Source organism: Tachypleus tridentatus, chromosome 8 (genome assembly GCF_004210375.1).
Source record: "Tachypleus tridentatus isolate NWPU-2018 chromosome 8, ASM421037v1, whole genome shotgun sequence".
Lineage (NCBI taxonomy): Eukaryota > Metazoa > Arthropoda > Merostomata > Xiphosura > Limulidae > Tachypleus > Tachypleus tridentatus.
In genome coordinates this window covers 8343006-8363510 of record NC_134832.1, presented here as the reverse complement: position 1 = coordinate 8363510, position 20505 = coordinate 8343006, and the positions used below count along the sequence as shown (strand labels likewise).

Below are 20505 nucleotides of genomic sequence, written 5' to 3'. Positions count from 1 at the left end.
TTACATGTCATATATTGAAATAAGTGTATATAAGGGACAATTTTTTTAAAATAGAAAGAGGTTAATGGGGACATTGCATTGGATTCAGTAGATAAACCATATCTCAGCAAAATAAAAAGACTGAGGTTCTTATTTTATATTCTAGCTGAGCATTATTAGTATTTTGAGTTCCTAATTTGTACAAAATTATAGGTTTACTATTTTGATATCACAAACATCTAATTTTAAACAGTGCTGCATTAAACATACTGCATAACTCACTAAAATCTATATTTAGTTGTGTTCTTTTGATATTTACTTTCAGATTAAGAAATTAACTCATACAATATTAAAGTTTCAATTATATTCTATGATTTGATTCCAAACTTATTGACAAATTCATAAAATAGTAGTTCAATTTAATTTTGAATGCAACTCTAGAAATGTAATAACATGGCCTTTGACCTGTGACCCATTGTGAAAGGGTTAATTAATATATATTGTCCAGTATGTTTTATATACTATTTGAATAATTAAAAAAGAAAGATGTTATCATATCTACACTTACTAATCCACTTGCTAATAAAATTATATAATAGCCAGTAAACAGTTACTAGTTTAAAAAAAAAATGAGGCCTTACAACAGCAGAGAATAATTTAACTAGTGCAATATATATGTAAAATCAGCTGATATGGGTAGAGAAAATTCTATGTAGAGGAGTGAACAACGTTTTGACCTTCTTCACTCCTCTACATCGAGTTTTCTCTATCCATATCAACTGTTTTTACATGTATATTTTTCTCTACAAGTGGGTTTTCTCATCATCACAAATTTAACTAGTGCACTTTCACTCTGCACATTAACCCTATCACAGCAAGCTTCTGTGTTTTAGACAACTTTGTAATCACCACGGTGGTAAACGTGCTATAATTATGAAATTTTAAAAGCATTAAGTAAATGTTAAAAAGTGTTTTGTGGATAAAATATCAGAAATTTTAATGAAGTATTTTCACTAAAACTTCTCTTTGGATATGTGGAGTTAAACTATTGACTGCACCAAGTGTAAAGTGTTGAGATTAAAAATACTTTTCTTCATCTGTAAATTATCAGATTTAATTACTTAATCTTTAAAACCTCCTTAATAAATTTCAATTTTTTTTTTCAGTAAAACTTTATATTTTATCTAGTTCAGTCAATTTGCCCAACCTTTTAACCACCATAAAATTCAAAATGAATATAAATTACTCCTTTTTTCTTTCTAAAATGACTTAAAATTGTAACAAGAAACTACATTTGTTTATCTGAAATAGCACTAGGTTTGTAACAGTATACACAGTATGCATCTGTTTCTACTTAAATTTCATTATTTTACTGCCTTTTGAACTTTGTCTAACTAATATTTTCACCATGTAAGTTGTAAGTCATCAAGTGCCTTATTCTATCCTATCAAATTAAGGAAGACACAGGCTACTAATGAACATACTTCATGAAAATCTTTTTAAAGACTGCTGATATTGGTATTAACTTTAATAAAGTACAGAATGTTTTGATCTTCTTAGGTCATCTTTAGGCTAACAAAGGGAGTTGATGGGCATAACTTACGGACGAGAGTGTAAATGGGAAAAGATTGTAGGGGGCATTGCAGTTAGGTGTTAGGTTATTGATTAATATAGGTATAAAGGTCTTCCTTTGTATTCGTTTGAGTTCTTGTATAAGTACAGCTTCTTCGATTTTGTGTTTATTTGTATTTGTTTTCCTACTTAGTATGATGGTGTTTTCAAACTCTCTTTGTTAACCTAAAGGTGGTCTAAAATGATCGAAACATTGTTCTGTACTTTATTTTAGTTAAAAATTTATACCCATACCAGTCGTCTTTAGAATACATTTTTACTTCAAGTGGGTTTCTTGTCATCATGAATTAAAAATTTTTATTATTACTTTTTATCTGATCTAATCTAAAAATATTTATTATTTTTACATTATAATTACTTTTATAATGATAAATAAAAAACACACATGAAAAACAATAACTATAGTATTTACCCAGTCTCTCTTTTTTTTTTTTTTTCATACTGTCAACTTTTAAAGAAACTTAACCCTGCTAATGTTACTACTGTAATAAATATTTTGTTGTTTAATCAAATAATGCCCATAATAATAACATGAAAAAAGCAGACAATCTATCACAAATTTTCTGGCTTTCTAACTAGAATTTTGCTAAGCATGTTGATGTATTTCCAGAAGTAATAAATTTTGAACAGGAAGCAAGATGGACAATTTATTACAGAAACAATGTAATATAGTACATCATATGACAGGTTAAAATTTCAGTCAGCTAAATATTTGAGAGTTTTCCTGAGGCATATTCAAATGTTTTTGTTTTTTTTTCAGTTCTGTTTTAGGTGTAATTGGTTGATTAGTAGAATTTAAAAATCAATTTATCATGTTGCTTATTTACTATATCACTACAGGTTTTCCTGTAAGAAGGGTTCAAAGGGCATATAATCATGTTTCTACACTTGTATTCAAAATGTTTTGGTATCAAGTTATAAATTATAATTTTTAATTTTAATAGTATACATTATTTAATTTCTTAATTTGGAAGTAATATTAAAAGAAATTGTTACACATCAATTTTTGTGTGTCATGTGGTATGTTTAATGCAACTTTGGTTTTATGTTAGATGTTTGTGATGTCCAAATATATACAAAGTCTATTGTTTCTTACAAATTAGAAACTAAAATTACTGATACTGACAAGATAGTATAAAATAAGAACCTTCTCTATATCTCTTTTGTTTCAGATCTTGGAAGAAAGGAGTGAGTGAAAATGTTTAAAAAACAATATTTGTTTAGACTCAAATACAGTTTAGTTACTTAGCTTAAATTACAGTGGAATTCTTCAATATTAGTAGAATAATTTATAATTTTTTTATTATTTCAAAATGCATATATAAAATCTAAAAGAGCTATTTTGTTTTACATCCTCTACATATGAAATTTGCAAGTCTATAATTCTTTATTGTTCTATGTTTTAAAAAAATAACTGAAATTTAAGAACTTATTTGCTAATAGTAATGATAGATATAAATATGTAATATATTATAACCAAAAACTTGACTGTATTTAACAAAATGCTGGTTCACTATAACAAAGACAAGACAGGTCTTAGCAAAGGCCAATTTTAGATTGTTGGATACAGCAACATGAGTGCATGGGCATCACATCATTCCAACTTCTATAGTGTTAGTCAGACACAGCTGAAAGGTAAGTAAAGTAAAATTAGTAAATATATATATAGATGTATAAGGTTATGCATTTTAAGCTACTAGAATTTATAGTAGCAACTATAAATTAAGCAACTAAATATTTATAGTTCTGTGTTATAACTTGTAGTCATTCTAGAAGTAAAGAAGTGAGATTTATATCTGCTAATGTTTTTATTGTGATTACAAGGTATGTCAAATCAACCAAATCCATAGAGAGATACAATAGTGAAAATAACTGATAAGATGTAAAGCCTTTTTTTTTTCAAAAAAGTGGATAATTATCTGGAAGCTAGAAAGATTTCACATGTGAAATTTTGTGATGCACAAATGTATTTTTAATTTTGACACCAAAATTACTTTCCATGTTGGATACTCAACATTCAAAGATATAAAAAAAATGCTTGAGAAAGTTATTCCAAAAGTGTTGAAATTTGATATAAAAAAACCTTGATATTTTGTGTACAAAAGCTTTGTAATAAATACTGATAACTTGTAAAATTTTGTGAAGATATACATACTGTATTAAAATTTATAGTATAAAAGTACAAAATGGTTATGAAGTCATCCCCTTGGAATGAGACCATATTGAGTGACTTAGTGGATTAAAGTCAATTGATCAATAGTTGAAGTAATTGAAAACATTAATAATTAGAATGTCTAATTTAATGTTGTTGATTACTTTTGTGACATTAATTGATATAATATTTATATTAATTGCCCAGATTTGGTGCTAAGCTGACTGAATGTTCTATCAGATGAATATAAATCTCTATTATGCTTTTTTAGTGCATGTTGCCCCCATTTAACTTTGAGTGAAATTCAAAACAAACCAAATCCTATAAACTGCTGTGATATATAAGTCATGTGTGTAATTAGATTTTGGTGATTGTATAGGCTTTTATCCATGGTGATTGCTGTCTAGTCACCACAACTTTACTGTAAGTATTTAGGTTTTAGCCATTTATGTTTATCTTCCTTTTTTTTGTAAGGTTGTTGTTTTGTCTGCAAAACAGCTTATACAATGAAGTAAAGTTTAGTTTGCTGATGTAAACATATAAACATAAAATTAGAACTTTTACTATTGAAATTAAGGAAGAATGTTTAAGTGACTTGAAAAGAAAAAAATAGTTTTATAAATTTAGTGTTTATCATATTTTTAGAGAATTTGTATTAATGTTTCAATTCGTATTCATTTTATCTTAAAAATAATCATAAGTAAAGAAATCAAGGAAAATGTTTTCAGTAATGGATGTCTTGTGCTACAGACATTTCAAATCTCTTTACTAGTAAGTAATACTTGTTCTTCTTCTTTTAAAGGACCTTTGCCAAAGACATTTTCAGATTTCTGGCAGATGGTTTGGGAACAAGAAGTTCTGTTGATTGTTATGACAACACGCACAATTGAACGCAGCAGAGCAAAGTGTGGTCAGTATTGGCCTAAACAAAAGGAAAGCAGTGCTGAGTATGGTGAATTCCACATCTTTAACAATACTGTTGAGCACTTCAAAGAGTATGTAGTTACACAGTTGGTCCTTACAAACCTAAAGGTAATTTGTTATTTAGATATCTCTAATTTTACTTTGAGATAAACAAGTATTCTTTGTAAAAAAAAAGTACAAGTTTGATATTTTTTCATTATATTTGTAATAGTGTCATTTTCTGTAAGTGTTAAGAGTTTTTTGTAAAACTGTTACTGATAGAAATACTATACATAGAATTAGATTTTAATTTTGTCTTAGGATCATCATCAGGTCAACAAAGGTATGACAAATTTGTGAGTAATGAATTTCAGCATTATTTTCAACAAGTCATTTCATGAGTACTGTTATTAATATCATTGTTATTTTTATTCAATTTTTTAAATTTTACAATAGTGTTAGTTTTTTTGCTTTAGTAGATACTTAATATAAATGTGGTGTTTCAACAGTTTGTTATGGGTTCTGGTATTGTAGGTTGACTTGCAACTTTGTATTTTGTAGTCAGAGATTTTAAGCACACTGTTAAGAGTTCATTTAATATTCTTTATCTCAGTAGTCCTGTTTATATGCAGTACATGTCAAATTTTATGATTCTACTCTTCAAGAGATTGTTAATAAAAGGCAATGGATTTCTAAATACAAAGAAATAAAATTGGATCTCAACAAAACATAGTAACATGAAATGTTTACATTTTTTTATATAATTTTTCTTATTATTCTTTTAATGGATAATTCTGATACACTACTTATCTCACAAAATTAGCTACTCTTTTTCAGTGCTATACTCTATATGGAACTTCATGCATGCTGCAAACATTGTGCTCTCCCCCTTTTTGGAATTAGTATATTCCAGTGTGTGTGTGTGTCATGCAAACCATCATGCATCATCTATTAATTAATAACAACATGGTCACATGGTATGTAACTCCCTCTATACTCCTCCACCAAACTTGCACTTCTTGTTTGGCAGCTTTTTAGTATAGACATATTTTTTGTGCTTAGGGCTTCCCATTTAACAAACAATTTTTTTCATACTTTAAAACATTTTCTCCCAGTTTATTATTGTTGCTGTGTTTCTGTACTTGACAGTTTTGTGCAGATTCTTTGCATTATGAATTGTTAAGTCAATGTTACCACTTTCTAGATCAAAAACTTATGACCAATGTTTTATCTCAAATGTGAACGACCCAATGATGGATCTTTCAATTTTAAATGTCTGGAGATTGAATGTTGCATGGATCAGCCTTTGTTTCCTGACGTTTGCCAGGCTCCTTGTGGTTCTGCTAATGTAGGTCAAAATGTCTTAAGATTTTGATAACCTTCTTCCTTCTCATGAGTTTGCTGTTCCTTCCCAGGTCCAGCTTGAACATTCACCCCGGCCTTTGTGAATTTTGTGTCCGAGTTTTGTGATGTTTTAACTCTCTCCTGATATTTGGATTCATGTGGATAACTTTTTCTCCCAACTAAGTGAAGAAATCAGTATGCCACATCCCCGAGAGCCTCTGATCAGTATACCCTTTCTCCACATTGGGTGGACTAACCTTTTTTGGATCAACAGTTGTTGGGTTCCTTATTACCTCTTTATGGGGTGGCTCCCGACTTTAATGTTGGTCTCACACATGTCCAGTATACTTGCATCTACTCTAAGAGGCTCTCTACAGTAATCATGAGAGATTTTCTACCCTTCACCTTTTCTCCTTTACATTAGCCTGTATGGCTCTAACATTACCTACATGGTTTCTTTATTGTTGAAACCTTATAGGGTTTTGCTCTGTCAATTTATTCTCCACTTATCTCGTGGACTTACGTCTTTCTCCTTTTCCTAACATTATGTCTTTGATACAGTTCCCGACAGTATTAAACCTCAGGTAACATCAATCTGCCAGTAGTCCACCCTTTCAACTTTTTTTGGCCCCTTTGTCTCAATCAAAGTCTTCTGTATCACCTTCATCCTCACACCCATTCCTCCAAGTACAGGTGCTTACTTTCTTTGAGGTCATCAATGACATACCACTTGTTGCCAACAATACCTGTGCCTATCCAGTGGGTTTTGGGTCTTGTGAGAGCTCAGATATTGGAATTTTATCCTTCCTGGCTTTCCTTTGTTTATGATCAATGGGTGATGCAGGGTATTTCTCCTCAACCCATTTCCATCCCTCTTTGAGATCCTGTAACATACCAACATCTGTAAGAGAAGATTCAAGTATCTGGTGCATTTGGAGGTCTTTTTTGACACCAACATTGGTCATACTCAACCTTCTCCTTTACATCTACATTCCATGGAACTTTTAGTTATCATGCTCTCTCAACTTGACCACTTACTGCTTGCAAGGTTATGTCACTTTTGGGGGTGTGGTCCTCCGTGACCTCATTGGTCCCTCTTGGTCATACCCATGGAATCCTTGTAGTGGACACTTTGTGAATGATGGAACCTTGCATGGGATTCTCTTTCTGCCACCATTTTCTGTTGTCCTTCCCTGAGAGATGATCAGTAGTAGTGGCTGATAAAGCCCATATATTAGTGAATGTGCCACTTTCTCCCCTGTGTCCCAATATACGTTCGTTCATGGATCCTTACATTCAGGGAAAGAGGTCTTGGGTCAAGCACCACAAAACTAAGGGCTGTTGATCTACAGATGGAATTGTCTTGCATATGAATGTTCTTAAACTTCTAGTGATTCATCAGGCATTACATTACTTCCTTTCTGTTGCCTTTTACAATCTGATCATGATTCAATCAGAGAGCTCTATGGTAGTAGCTCATATCAAGCACCAAGGGGGACCTGGTCAGAGATCTCTGTTTTTGAACTTTGGATCTTCTTTACTGAGCCCTTGTTTATCACATTTATTTTATAGCATGCCATGTGCTGATTGCTTTCAATCTAGTCACAAAACATCTTTCACATCTACACTGAATCTGTCCTATGGGGTGGTTGTTAGATCATCTCATTTCCAGGGACCATTACCTTCTATGGGGTTCTCCCTGAACTGGATGCATTCGTCACAGGCCTCAATACCTTTATGTGTACTTCTCCATCTGTCTGCTTCATTGGTTGATTTCTCAGATACACCCCACTTCTTGTTGGGGCCACCAAATTAAACCCTATTGGCCAGCATAATCTGGGGTTCCAAGGTTACATTGTCTGCTCCTCTCACTACCTGTCCTTCTTTCACTGTTTCTCTTCCTTCATTAATTTCAATCTCTCATATTCTGCTCTTTTCCAGTAACATTTTATCGGTGAACAAGCATACATCTGTAAACATTTTATGAGTTATATGTTTTCAGAAGATGACTGTAGTTATGAAGATAACTAGTGAGAAAAAAGACTAAACACATAGTTAATAACTGAAGTTTCATTTGTCTTCACAATGGTCTAATCATAGAAGCATCTGATACATGTACACAAAACTTGGTGACATTTTGATGTATTGGGAGAACATGTTTTGTTATAATTTGATACTTGTTGAGTGTTTGTATGGATTGTTATTTGTAACAAAATATTCTGATAACTCTGTAAACAATACTTTATAAACAACTAAAATATTCTTTTGTTTTGCATATTTTTAATTCATTTTTTATAAGTTCAGTTACTGTTAATATGCATAAACCTTCAAGTTTATGTAGTGCAACTCTATACCTTGCTGTATTCTTTATTCTACAGACAGACATCAGTCGAGCTGTAGTTCACATGCAGTTCATCAGCTGGCCTGACTATGGTGTACCTCACTCAGCTTTGGCCATGCTGACTTTCTGTGACAAAGTGAGAGAGCAACAAGCTCAAGCTCTCCAATCTTTAGGATCTGAGTGGAAAGGACATCCTTTAGGCCCACCAATAATTGTTCACTGTAGTGCTGGAATTGGAAGGACAGGTAAAATAAAATATATTAATGTATCTAAAACTCACTTTGACTCACACAAATTAAAATTAATTAATTTTAGAGATTTTTTTGTTGTCACACAGTAATAGAAAACCATGATACACTGAGCTATTCAAGAAATTGGCTGAATAATAAATTCTAGTTAAAGCTATTTAGAAATGCCATTAATAAATATGTGTCTGATGTGGTACTTCATAAATATCATACAATGGTTATAAAGGCTATATTACTCAATGGTATAAAAAACATTAGATGAATTTATGTGTCACGTAACACATAGGTTCATTGTAAATATAGTGTTTCATAATGCAGTGCTTAAATCGTAAACAAAAATTTGTGCAATTCGAAAATAAGAATAAGCAAAAGAAAAACAGAAATATTTTAAATGTATTGCTGGGTACATTTTTATATCAAAAGTCCAGGAATATTCTCTCCTTAAAAAAGTTTGGGTATTAAAATTTCTCTGATGTATTCTCTTATATTTTGTACATATATTTGAAAGATGTGACATCCTTACATTTTCCAGTAAATTAGACAAGTTTGGTATACTTGTCATTTCATAGTTCCATGTGCTTTTTAATAGTTCCAGGTGGTAAAATTATAGAGCACCTATATGAAGCATAGTTTATTAGATTGTTGCATATTGTGCATAAAGCTAGTAAATCAACCTTTTATAAAATGAATTCTCCCAGTGTTTACACTCAGTAAAAAATGTAATTTCATGTTCTTTCTCTTAACTAGTCCCACCTGAATTTATTTTCAACTCAGCCATAAATTTCTCTAGCCCTTGCTTCATCATGCCACTTCTAATCTTTGCCAATTTTGTAAATTAATTTTTTGTTCATAAAACCTAAGTTTTAAACACTCAGTTTTGTAAAATTAGGAAAACATGTTAACTAGATTCTGATTGGTCATGTCCTTCCTCAAGATTTTTGATAGTTTCTTGAAAACATTTGGGCAACATTCAAGTCAGGAATCTACTTGTTGACTGGAAATTCTCATCTTTAAAAATTATTGAAAATTACATCCTTAACTTCTCACTTATTTTTCCAAGCAGAATATCTTCTTTGAAATAACATTAAAGCACAATTAATTCATTGGGAAAGAAGACATAATTTTCTACTAATTAAGTTCCCTCGGCTAGACATGACCTAGTGATTAGTGTGCTTGAATTGTGGATCTGAGGTTTCATGGTTTACATAATAAAAGTAAGTTCTGCTGTTTGGAACTGTTGAAGCACTATAAGTGATGATCAAATTACACTATTTGGTCAAACACATGTATCAAAAAGTTCATTATGGGGGCTGTTGTCTGCACGCCTTTCCTGCAGACTTAACAATTCAAAATTAGGGACAACTATTTACAGATAGCCCTTGTGTAGCTTTGTGTACATATTATAAAATATGATTGTCTAAAACATTTTCTATTATAGTTACTAACTGATTTTATAATATGTGAAACTTAAAAACAGTAAAAATTAAAGCTGATCAATACATGGCCATGCTGTTGTGGATTTGTTTACTCTAGTTTGTTTGGTTTGATAGTTCTACTGGGAATATTGTTTTCAGTGATATAACTTGAGTGAGCAGTCAAGTTGTCACAGGTCCCAGATGTATGAGGCCCATAGGACCAACTGATAATTATGAATGTTTTATAAAAAGAGGAAAAAAAGAAAACTTTTTGCAGTAATAAATTCTAACAAGTCAATGGAATTTTTATCTTCATGGTTACTGTTTATTGAGAAAGCTTACAACTTCTTTTTGGAGTCACCAGCAAGCTGACTTGCATATTTGCATGTAATAAGAACAGGGTGTTAAAAAGAGCTGTGGTAAATGTACATGAATAAAGTTTTATAAAAATAATAACAGATCTCCTACCCTTGCAACAGTTATAAAGGAGCATTTATAATTTGTTGTTTTTTTTCAACAGTATAGTAATAGAAAGGAACTGATTGTGAAATGAAGGCTTGCTCAATACATTTTGATTGTAAAGATAACAACCAAATTGAGCTATTCAGTATCCTCTCCATGATCTATAGCTATATTATGGCATTAAACAGAAAGTTTGGCATTGTTATATTAGTATTTAGAAATAATCCTACTGATTCTATGAATCAAGAAGAAATCAGCTAGTTAATTATTATTACATAAGGACAATTTTACCTTTCAAACCAAACTCATTATTTTTAAACTGGAGATTACTTTTCAACCTCTTTTTAGAAAAAAAAAAAAAAAGAATTAGCTTTCTGTCATGTTTTTGGTTTGCTTTTATAATTATTTGAGAACATTTAACAGATATGTGCACAGTGTGCATGATTTTTCTTTAACTAAACACCAAATTATTTTGAAATGATCTTTTATATTTAATGAGTAATAAAATGGTATTCTGTCTGTCAAGCAGGAATGTTCTAAAAAACACACTGTAACAGAAATATAAACTATAATGTAAAAAAGGGTAACAAGATGGAGACACAATGACATTATGTACCAATGAAGATACTGTGTAACTTTTGGAAGGCAGTTTAAGAGAAGATACAAGTTAACAAAATATGAAAAGTAGAAAGAATAGAAAGTGGTGAGAAAAAGAGTGAAATTATGATAAACAAATAAGAGAAAGGAAGTACAAGTCAAATTAGATAAACAAGTAAGCAACAGTTAACATATCACGACAGATTTTCCTATGGTAAAGGGTCAAAGAGCATGTCATCACATTTGTAGGCTAACATTCAAAATTTTGTTAAAATGCTATTTTATAAACATATTCAGTAATTTTGGTATCAAATTCTATATTATAAATTATTTAATTTCTTAATTTAAAAGTGAACACAAAAGAATTCTAAATGTTGATTTCTGTATGAGATGTTCAGTGCAGCTTTGGTTTATTATGTGTTTGTGATGTCCAATTACAAAGTCTGTAGTTTCTTATGAATTAGAAACTCAAATTACTGATATTGACAAGATAGAATGTAGAATAAGAACCTCTCATACCTTTTATATTTGCTGAGATATCAATAGATTTAATGAATCAAATACAGAGGCTTCACAAACTCCTTCAATTTTTGATACAATAGCAAAAGTAACAGACAAAATATAAAGTTTTTTTCTAAAAATAAATGTTTGCTAATTATATGGAGATTGTTCAGAGGTTTTAAAGATTTTGCACATGAAATTTGACAATTTTCTGATACATAAAAGTATTTTTAAAATCAAAATTACTTTGCATGTTAGATAGTCAACATTTGGAAAGAAAAAAATGCATTGAACAAATCATAACTTTAAAAATATTAGAATTTAATTGAAGAACATATTTTGTTTATAAAAGTCATAATATTTACTGATAATATGCAAAATTTGTGAAGATATATGTATTGTTTAAAAAATTATAGTTTGAAAAGTACAACAAGCACAAAATTGTTAAAAAATAAATTCCTGGGACCAAGTTCATAGTGAGAGAGATAAGAGGAAGATACTTTAGTAGAAAGGCTAATGATAGAAGAGAGAAATCTACCAATCATTAGGGATATGACATGAAAAGAAGAGACATTGAAACATACAGAGAGAAAGGTGGAAGAAAACAAGCACTTTTTCTTCTTAAAGAATTTAAAAAATATGGAAGGAGGGAACAATGAATGGAGAAATATTTGAACACTAAATAAAACATAAAGAAGGGTTGCAGAAGAGACTGATGTGAAAAGAATGAAGAGCGAAGTGAAAGGCTGGTTTGATAAAGAGTATAATGAGGAAGAAAGTATGATGAAAAGAAAAGAAAAATATTTTATCTGTTGTAGGAAGACATTGGAAGAAGATTAGTACAAGCTAGAAAAGAAAACTATCAACAGAAAAAAATTAGGAAGAGGTAAAAAAAAGTAAAGGAATTTCAGAATTGACAAGATGAGTGATATTAAAGGTTGAAAAAAGTTTGAAAGTGTTTAAAAATGAATAAAAATGAAGAGTTGATAGGAGTATGTAAGAATATGCAAGATTTTGATAAGAATATGGTTATAAGACAAAGAAAATGAGGATTGGCAAAGATAAAGAATTTTACAAATCTTATAAAGTAGTAGTTAGAGGAAATGAAAAAAAACTTTGGGAAAAAAAAAGTTTGACATCCATATAAAGAGAAAAGAAGGGAAAAGTATCCTACATCCAAGTGTATCCAAATGCAACAAATGTATCCAACATTGAAGCCACAAGATAAAGATGACAAGAATTATAGATGAGTTACACTGTTAAATGTGTTGCATTAAATTTTAAGTAGAATAAGAAAAAAGTTAAGGAAATGGTTGGAATAAGATTACATAAAAATCATGAATGTTTGATATAACATCCTCACCCTAAATACACTTATACAAAATAAGTAGCAAAGAAAGAAGTTGTATGTCTACTTCAAAGTTTGAAAGATAGCATTTGACACACTGAACACACAAAAAAAGAGCAAACTTTTAAGATGCATAAAATTATGAGTAGTAGAAGAATTTTAATAATGATGCAAGAGATGTAAAGAGATAAACAAAATGTAGTAAAGATGAGAAGAGGATAAGATATTTTGATGCAAGAAAGAAACAGACAGGGATGCCTGTGGAGTTCAGTTTTACCTGTGATTTATATACAGGGTTCTTATTAAGGTTCTTGGTGTATTTGAACACCATTTTTCTTACATTCTAGTGTTGAAGTAGATATCAAAATAAAACTGACTAGTATTTAACATGCTGTTGGATGACCCACTTTATTTCTGGATTAGGGAATATCTAAAGTCTGTTCTGCACACTAGAGTACATACTATGTATGTCACAAACTCAATAGATATCATGAGACAGTCATGTTGAATACTGGATGCTTCTGTTCAACTGTCACATCATCTTAAACACATAAGTTGGATGACCCACTTTACTTCTGGATTAGGGAATATCTAAAGTCTGTTTTGCACACTAGAGTACATACTATGTCACAAACTCGATAGATATCATGAGACAGCCATGTTGAATACTGGATGCTTCTGTTCAACTACCGTGTTTCTCCGAAAATAAGACAGGGCTTATATTAATTTTCACTCCAAAATATGACACTAGGGCTTATTTTCGGGGGATGTCTTATTTTGATATATTAAAAAAATGAAGTTACAAAGTAAAACTATTAAACTAACCATTTAGAATAAACTATTATTAAACTATTAAACTAACTGATTAATACATAAACAAACTAATTAACTAACTATTAAACTAATTCCTGCCACTCTTAACTAGGGCTTATTTTAAAACTATCCCCAAAAATCACACTAGGTCTTATTTTATGGGTAGGTCTTATTATCGGAGAAACACGGTATCACATCATCTTAAACACACAAGTTGTTGTTGACATGTATGGTGGCCAAATTTAACAGAATGTCTTCTGATTATTTGTTTTCTCTGTAGTTTTTGTGTTATATTCACCAAGAATTACCTATTTATTACAAATAGTATTAATTTTATTACTGCTCAAACACACCAAGCCTCTTTATCAAAAAATATAAATTATTTGGAGGAAAAGTAGTTGATGAAGTAAAGAAAAAAGCTCTGTGGTTGAAAGAAGGTTATATTTACTGTTTCAAGTTTACAGATACTACAGTGATAATAGCAAATGAAAGGAGACCTCAAAGATATGCTTAAGAAGTTGGAAAGGTACTTAGAAACAAACTAACATTTAACATGGATAAAAAAAAAAAAAAGATTTTACAAAATTAAGAAGAAGAAGAAGTGAGCAAGGGAAGTGAAATAATAAAGAAATTAGGATTTGAAATAAATGCAAATACTTGTGATATTGTTTTAAAAGATGAAGTACATCAAATGAGCAGACTAAACAACAGTGAGCAAAGACTCAAGGAACGGGTAAGGAGTATTATAGTAAGAATAAAAGGTAAATAAAAAATTGAAATTTGTGAAATACTGATTTCGTCATGAACAATAATAGTGTTTCATAATATGGATTGCTAGGAATTAGACAAAACTCTAATATAACATTTGGGTGAAAACTACCTTAAACAGCAAAGATTCAGTTCAAACAACACTTAAAAACCTTTACTATTAATTGTTAAGGCTGTACGTGTATAAAACCTACAACAAAAAACAGCTTGATATATTGCACCCAAACCTTTTGTGGAATACTGAAGGATATTCTGTGAATGTTGCAGTAGTATTGAAAAGTTGATTTATTTCTGCTATATTTTACATAAGTTTAAAACATCATATTTCCAGGATAAACAGTTATCACTGCTATTTGAAGTTAGCTTTCTTACAAATACCTGATGCTCCTTTGAAAAGTTTAAGTACAGGATAAAATGGGAATTGCTAGCCAATAACAGATGAACATTAGACAACTATAGTGCGTAGATAAGTCTTTGTACATTATACAATTGGTGTGTCTTTAGGGAGCAAAACCTATATTGTGTATGAAGTGGAGGAGTGAAAAAAATACATATAATTTTAAATTTTATTATACAAATTCATAGAATAATTACTTTATAAGACAAGAAGGTTTACTTAAAGTGATCTTTAGCCATATATTTTACATGAAAAGGATGATTATCTTGTAAAATTTTATATGTGCTTAGTTGGGGTTGTGTCCTAGTCTAGGCATATATTTATTTGCCCATTGCTATGCATTATATATATAGAATTTATTTACAAAGGAACTAAAAATACCCTACACTCTCAAATAAATCTTCATGACAACAGTAATTCTAGGTAACAACATGGAGCCAAAATAGGGTTTTGTAGTTTGAGTAAATAAGGTCTTCAAATATATTCAGTCGTGTGCCCTTGCTTTTTAAAGATCGTTATTTGAAGTTTTTCTAATTCCCAATTTTTTTATCTTGACATAAAAATGTATTGAGCAGATATATGAAAGTGGAAAATAAGAAATGAAAATTGAGAAGTTAAAGAGCAGTTATATGATTTGGATGTTGGAAATTAAAACAAGTAGACCACAAAATATCGGGCAGTTTTGAAATCAGATAATCGAACATGTTGAAAATTAGGATTAAGAATGTTTGGGTATGTGAAAGAATAAAGTTGACAAATAGATCTTTGATGTGACTGGAAGAAAAAAAGCAGAAAAATAAATGAGGATTGGGGTTGAAAAGAGCATTAGAAGGAAAAGCCAAAGAAGTTGGAAAATTTATTGGAGATATACAAACAAAAGTTGAAGAAGAGCAAATAAAGGTAGAATTAGAGAAAAATTGAATGATCAGCATATTGTACATATTAAAAGAAAAAAAGCTTCATCAGATGCAACATTTAATAGAGAGAAGAAATATTTATTAAACATGGTAACATTCATAGATGACAGAAGACATGGAAGAACCAAGAGAATAGAAATTAAAAGGACAAAAGGTGAAAAAAAGAGGTTATGAACATTTTTGAAAATATGAAGATATGCAAAGGAAAAGAAACAAGGATTGTGAATGCATTGAACAGAAAAGGCAAAACATGAGTGTATTTGAAAATTTATGAAAGGAAACATAATATAAAAGAAGTATATCAAAGGGTTTTTTAAAAAAGGTGTGGAGGAGAAACATTTTAACAGGTAATAATTATTTAGAACTTTATTTCTGTATTGAATTAGCCTTCTCATTATTAATTGGTTATGATACATATTTACAGAGAACTTAGTACCCTTTCTAAGAGGAAATATTCCAAAGGAATAACTGTATTGTTATTTTGTCACTGTAAAACATGTTTTTGATACATGGCATTCAGAGAAATGTTTAAAATAATATGGTTCCTTTATGTAGTATATACTGTTTTTATTAGAACAGTTCATTGTTAATCTCTTTTTTTTTTTTTCTTACTCTATTACTGGAAAGTTTTTGTTGTTGTTGTGTTTTGGTAATGGTGCTTAGTTTCCTATATTTGAAAGGTACTTATCAGATTTTATACCTGGTGTTGTTGCTTACCTGTTTTGTTTTTTCCTGGTTTCCAGGTACTTTTATCACATTAGATAGCAGCATTCAACATTTAGAAGCTACAGGAACAATCAATGTCCGAGGAACAGTAGAAAGAATTCGTTTCCAACGAGCTTACAGTATCCAAATGCCAGATCAGTATGTGTTTTGTCATCTGGCTCTTTTGGAGTATGCATTAAGTCGTGGTCTTTTGCAGGATGTCGATTTATCTGGATTTGATGACAGTGATTCAGAGTAAGAGCTTCAGTAGAAGTTTGTTATGAGTAAAATTGGCACTGTACATCGTATTTAATAGTAGAAGAAATTTTTCTTTGTATGTTCACTTTGAATAATGTGGTTCGAGTGTAATTAAATAGTATTAATAGAAATATGTACTGTGATTCAACTCATTGAAGTTATTGGATATTTGGAACTTAAGTTATTGTCTGTTCTACAGAATAGCATTTTCTTTAACTACTGTGCTAATCTATATGTAATTTAGGCTTACCCAACAAAGGATTGAATACCTTTCACATGTAACAAATATAGTTTTTATATTATTTTTTAACAGTTCTTAGAACTTTGAACCTAAGTGCTTGTTTCTCATTTTTGTTTATGATGAGCATTTGTAACAGATTTTTGGGCAGCTAACCATTAAGGTAGTATCTCAACAGTTGTGATTCTTTTGGAGAAGAACAATCATTGCAAAAAGTAAAGTATTATATTCAAAGAACTTTCCTGTATATATTTTAATGATATATTCTGTTCACATCTTATATGGAATTACATAAATAATTTTTTTTTTATATTAAATAATTAATTTTCAATGGGAAAAATGATTTCAAAAGCTTATGTCAATTTGAATGTGTTATGTAATTGTGATTTTTTTTTTACTTTTGCCAACTCATTTATTTTTTGTTAATTCTTTCTTGTCAAATTAATATCATATATGAAAGACTTGTGTGTAAACAACTACAATTTTGAGACATGAAAAATTTACCAGTTGTAAAAAGTTTGAAAGAATTGGTGCTGTTTTCATTTTATCTTTTTGCTCATGTAAAAGTATTCCAAATAAAACTGTCTGATAAATAATTAGAATTTTACTATGTAAAATTTTAGAATATGATGATAATTTTAACATTGTGCCAAATATTGGAATGGTGGTTTTGGTTGTGTAATTTTCACAGTTGATTTTAGATTAAGTATTATGTGTGGAAAGTGATAAAAATTAACTCCTTACTGTTCCTTTTGAATTTCAAAACAAAAACATCCTATAATCGATCACACATTCCTTCAATCAGTTGGGAAGTCTAGTGGAATTGTTATTTTATGCTTCTATTATAATTTTTTTTTCCTAATAAAATCTATGTCTAATGATTGTGTATATACTCATATCCTTAAAAATGTTTGGTATTTGTGCTCAGGATAAGTAACTTTTATATTTTAACTTTTCTAAGTAAGCTCAATGTAAAGCTTGTGTTAAGCTACTCTGTTATATAATATCATCTTACCTCAGTTAAGTTGTTTTTTTTTTATGGGAAGGGGTTAGAATCTTTACATTTTATTAAAGTCCTAACCTTTTACAGATTTTGTAGTAACTGCCACTTGTTCCTGTTATTCCTAGATCCCAGGAACTGTAGCTTAGAAAACAAGTGTTTTATCAACAGCATCAAGTTACTTTAGTATTTCTGATTTTCAATTGGACATATCTGATATCATGTACATATAACTAAATTCTTCCAGTCAGGAGTGTTATGAACCTTTCATCTTAGGGCTTATGCAATTGATTTGCACTATACTATCAACAAAACCAGTAATCAGATTTGCTGAAATGCATATTAATAGAAGTTATGTAATTTGTGATCAATACATAATAATTCTCCTCATTACTATAGAATTACAGAGTAATGAAAATGAAGGTTATTTTAACCTTTTCTTGCATGTTCAGATATTTCAAAATCCATGATATATTCTTTACATTAAAGGGCATCTTAAGTAACCAAGAAAAACCAGTACGTTAATGAAAGTAGTACGATAAGTTTTCATTTTAAATATTATTGCACTGATATGTAATTAGCTCTTTTATTACAAGAATGTTTTAACTGTTTTTAGCACATTAATTATCAGAAATAATTCAGTTTTTACACTGAGGATCACTCTCCTGCATTCCATTGAAGTTTATTTTACAGACCTTACTTGTGAAAAGGAACATCTCATTATAAGCACTACAGGTTCAATGAGTCTGAAACATGATCTGCATATATCTCATGAAAAAAGCAGCTTTATAAAATAAGATGCACTTAAGATTTGTAGTTCTAAGCTTGGAGCTTCTTTTAAACAGGTAGCATGGCAAGTAAAGTCATAGTTAACCCGTCCATCTCCAAAGTAAAGTGGAGGTTTTATTAATAATTACACACAGATTTCCATATTGTATTGTGTAGTGATTTGTGCACATATGGGTGATGAATAATGGTAATAATGCTCATCTTTACTAATGTATTTTCTATCGTCCTATGCTTACTTCCAGTTTGAGAAATTGCTGTCCACTGCCCAAATTTTCTGAGAAATTTATATTTGAAACAAATTTAACTGGAAGGAACACAGGAAAAGATTTAAGTTTGTTTTTCTTAATTCATACCACAAAATTCTGCTGCAAAAAGACAACGTGAAACATATCTTGGACATGCTCTATTGAAATTTTGCTTATGTTTTGTATAAACTTTCCCATGTAAAGCAGATACATCTCACCAAATAACAGTTATATCAGTCTTAACCAGTATTATATGTTTACTATTATGAATCAATTAAATGAAAATTGTGAAATACCTACTGAGTTAACTTTAATTGGTATACTTTTTGAGAGGGAACCCCCTAAGTGTGAACAATTGTAATTGCATTATACAAGAATGATTACTAAAAAATGATTAGTGAGTAAAAATATATATTTGACTAAGCTAGTCATTGGTATTAATTGTTAGTTTACATGTACTAATTGCTGTAAATGTAGCTTAATAAATAATTTCTTCAAGCATTTATAAGTTGTGTTATCAAAAGAACAACAACTACAATCACTAAGGCCTAATAATTGAATGCATGATGGAATAACAGATAAATCATTCATGATTTAAATGAATCTCCAGCTGCTTTTGCTGTCACAATTTTCTTTAATTATATAATCATTAAAGAAAGCAGAAGTTACTTTTGTGCATTTTTAAATCTACAAATGAATTTGATGTCAACACCGAAACAGAGACTATCAACTTGTGCAAAGAATTTTTATCATCTTGATGGCTTCAAAAAACAGAAATTTTCATTCCTGGTGACAGCAAACACCATTCCTGCAGTCTCAATTCAGCTTTTGCTTTTGACAGACCCAAATCTCTGACCAGATAGTTTAATTCTGACTGTGTTATGAGATGTGGATTGCCTGAGGAGCACAGTTCAAAATCCAGATCAGTGTCACTGCCAGTTCCCTGCATTGCAGTTTCTTCATCTGGTTCATCTGAGGTCCATTCTTCTGGTGGTTTTGGAATTGAAAGACTGTCGTCACGTGGCACAGGTCTCATGGCTGAAGGCATATTAGGGTATTCAATTCACTTCTTGTTTTTAGCAAAGAAACCAGACATATTAGTCAAACAGAAGTAACAGTCCATCACATAGGCTTTCTGTTATCGCTATATCATCGGGACAGCAAACGGCATTGTCTTTCGAGTGCCTCTGAGCCAAGCTCTCAGACAGAAAGCACACATCACACAACAAATGTGAGGCGCTCATTCCTGGTCTTGATCACCAATTTTACAGCCAAAGCACAGATGATGTGCTTTCTTCACAAGAGCAGTCATTGAGCGTTTCTGATGAACAAGCATATACTCGCCACAAATATAGCAGAATGTATTGCAGCCATTACGACATTGACAAGACATACTGACCGACACCAATCATCCTGTAAAATGCTTGTGACTTACTTGTTACAGTGCTGCTGA

At 30.5% G+C, this 20505-nt stretch overlaps 1 pseudogene across 1 annotated transcript in view; it reads left to right on the top strand.

Annotated features, from left to right (window-relative positions):
- Nucleotides 1–19554, top strand: part of LOC143258485 (tyrosine-protein phosphatase non-receptor type 9-like) — an 80586-nt pseudogene extending 61032 nt beyond the window's left edge. Inside the window, exons 11-13 of the transcript XR_013032314.1 lie at nucleotides 4566–4795; nucleotides 8389–8596; nucleotides 16561–19554. The product of XR_013032314.1 is annotated as a tyrosine-protein phosphatase non-receptor type 9-like (transcript). The remainder of the gene's footprint in view (nucleotides 1–4565; nucleotides 4796–8388; nucleotides 8597–16560) is intronic.
- Nucleotides 19555–20505: the final 951 nt, after the last annotated feature.